Here is a 3,122-nt window from a genome sequence, read left to right as displayed (position 1 = left end):
TTTAGGAATAGGGCTATTCACAAATTTTTGCCCTCCTGACCAGAAAAAGAAAAGAAAAACAAACAAAAAAACCCAACCTAACATCACCTTTAAGGCTGGCAGTGGCCGTTTTGTTCTCCCTGCAGAGGCAGGACATGTTGTTTGTTTGTTTTTATAAATTTATTTATCTATTTGTTTTTTTTTTTTTTAAACATCTTTATTGGGGTATAATTGCTCCACAATGGTGTGTTAGTTTCTGCTTTATAACAAAGTGAATCAGCTATACATATACACACGTTCCCATATGTCCTCCCTATCTATTTGTTTTTATTTTTGGCTGTGTTGGGTCTTCGTTGCTGTGCATGGGCTTTCACTAGTTGTGGCGAGCGGGGACTTCTCATTGCAGGCGTGGTGCGCAGGCTTCTCATTGCAGTGGCTTCTCTTGTTGCGGAGCACGGGCTCTAGGCTCACGGACTTCAGTAGTTGTGACATGCGGACTCAGTAGTTGTGGCACGTGGGCTTAGTTGCTCCATGGCATGTGGGATCTTCCCAGACCAGGGCTCGAACCCATGTTCCCTGCATTGGCAGGAGGATTCTTTTTTTTTTTTTTAAAGGGAATGCTATTTATTTATTTATTTATTTATTTTGGCTGTGTTGGGTCTTTGTTTCCGTGCGAGGGCTTTCCCTAGTTGCGGCGAGCAGGGACTACTCTTCATCGCGGTGCGTGGGCCTCTCACTGTCGCTGCCTCTCTTGTTGCGGAGCACAGGCTCCAGACGCGCAGGCTCAGTAGCTTTGGCTCACGGGCCCAGTTGCTCCGCGGCATGTGGGATCCTCCCAGACCAGGGCTCAAACCCGTGTCCCCTGCATTGGTGGCAGATTCTCAACCACTGCACCACCAGGGAAGCCCCGGACATGCTGTTTTGAACACTGAGGCAGGAGAGCAGTGTTTTGAACACTGGCCCTCACAAATACTTCAGACAGTTGTCTTCAAGACCCTGCAGTTCTTCACCAGCTCCTTTTTTGATTCCTCTGAGAGTAGTTGGAATGAAAGGCATCCACCCTTTGCTTCCTCTAAATAGCCTCTATGCAGTGGGTTTTAGTAAGCCTGCAAAACTTCTGGAGCCAATCTCAGGTGGCGCTGAGTACGAGGGGGGCCAAGTGGTCCAAGTCTCTGCTTTAAGTCTCCTGCCCACTGGGAATTATTGACCTCTAGGGTTTTTTTTTTTTATCTTTTAACTTAAAGGGGAGGTGCACTGCACACCCTCCTCCACTGGAAGAAAGGAGGCCCAGTGCCTAGCTACCCACCCCACACTCCAAACCTGCACACACACACCCCAATGAAGGCACAGCCAGGGGCACAGGCATGCTTTGGCTGTGAGGCCCCTCTGGAGGCCCAGGGTGTGAACAGCTGCACAGAGGGCTGTGTGATGTAGAGTCAGCACCTTAGGAGGTAGGAGGGGAGCGGTGGGCAGAGGAGGAAGAAGCTCAGGATCCCGATGGATCAGAAGAAGGAAAAGGGGAAGAGGCGGTCAGGACACAGGAGACGAGAAAAAAAGATGACCAAAAATGGGCCCCAAAGTAGAAAATGTAGAAAAGATGAGAGCAGTAAGAGAAAGAGGCAAAACAGGATCTGGGCAACCACACAAAACAGGAAGGAGACAGAGCAGAAGGAGGGAAGGAAACAGAAAAGAGAGCGAGATGGTTGGGGAAGGATGTGAGCAGGGAGAGAGGGGAGCCAGGAAGAGGACATCAGAAGACGTCAGGGCTTGGTGTAGAAACCTCCATTGACGAGAGGGAATCGGGAAGCCCTGTGCAGAGCCTCAGAACCTGATAAAGAAAAAAACCGGCGGGCCAAATCCACCAGGTCAACCACATAAATCAGTAGGTTGATGGCTGTCAAGATGGCCATAGGCGGTCATGGTTCCCAGACGCACACACAGGAGGTGAGTCTATCATGGCAACTCACATCACTGGATCGCTGGGGCTGCCTGCTGAACTTCTCAACGAACTGGTAGAGTGGCCAGAGGACCACAGCAGAGGTGTAGAGGAGGACGGAGAGCAGGGTGAGCCCCAAATGGAAAATGGGGGAGGGGATAGGAAGCCTGTCGTTCCAGTTGCACCAGTTCAGCAAGATGGCCGTGGCTGCCAGGAGGAAGTAGATGGGGTACACGGCCACGTATCACACCAGGGCCGGTTGCTGTTGATACAGGTAGGGGCTGTTGATGAAAGCGAAGGTGACACAGGCCATGAAGATCTCCAGCCTGTTGAGCAGGCCTGGCAAGGTGAGCATATAGCAGGAGAACTCGCCAGTCAGGGCACAGGTCCAGGCCACAGAAACCATCCAAGAGAATGCAGTGGCAGCAATGGTGTGGTCCTGAAAGGGGCTGTGAGGCAAGAACTGGATGTAGGTGATGGCAAAGACGATGGAGGCCGAGAGGCATAAGAGGGTGGCATGGCAGGCACAGGTGACGAGAAGGCTGTCCCAGAAGAGGTGGAAGCGGGACTGGAGCCCACGTAACCAAACTATGAAGACGTTAAGGTCACAACGAAGCAGAAGCACCAAACATGGACCAGTTATACCCATGGCCCCACTCCAGGTGCCCACACTGGCCACCAGGGAGATGGCCACACAGGTGGAGAGCAGCTGCAGCAGGCTGAGGAAGTAGCCCATGGTGGTCAAAGAGCTGAGGACAACCGTGTGGAGGTCGTGATGGTCGTGCAGGTCTATGTTCTCGACGCGGCAGTGGTCTTTGCTGAGGACCCGCCAGTGAAAAATCCAGCTCTGGAGTCAGACTCCTGGAAAAGGCTCAGGGGCCTGTGACGGCTGAGGCTCAGTGTCAGTGGAGTTTGAACCAATGGCCCAGACACTTGGGTAACAACACAGCTACTCCACAATGACTCTCCCCACCCACCACCCTTGGCCTTCTCAGGAGACTTGTCTTATCCCAAAGCTCACAGCCATGTTTGGTCTGGCCTCAAACCATGAACATTTGTTTAATCCCTTTGAGCTGTGTGCCATTATCTACGCAGACAGGATGCTTAGGATGGTCCTTATCTACAATCCCAACCCTTCAAGGCTCTGAAAATGGAACAAGAATTTTTAAAAAATTCATTTGGTAACAAAATTTGACCTGCACAGATG

The 3,122-nt window shown here is 51.3% G+C and overlaps 1 pseudogene; it reads right to left on the bottom strand.

The window, feature by feature from the left end:
* Positions 1-1,739: 1,739 nt before the first annotated feature.
* LOC116748542 lies at positions 1,740-2,916 on the bottom strand (annotated as a pseudogene).
* Positions 2,917-3,122: the final 206 nt, after the last annotated feature.

The sequence above is a fragment of the Phocoena sinus genome, chromosome 2, assembly GCF_008692025.1.
Source record: "Phocoena sinus isolate mPhoSin1 chromosome 2, mPhoSin1.pri, whole genome shotgun sequence".
NCBI lineage: Eukaryota > Metazoa > Chordata > Mammalia > Artiodactyla > Phocoenidae > Phocoena > Phocoena sinus.
This window is presented reverse-complemented; position numbering and strand designations above follow the sequence as displayed.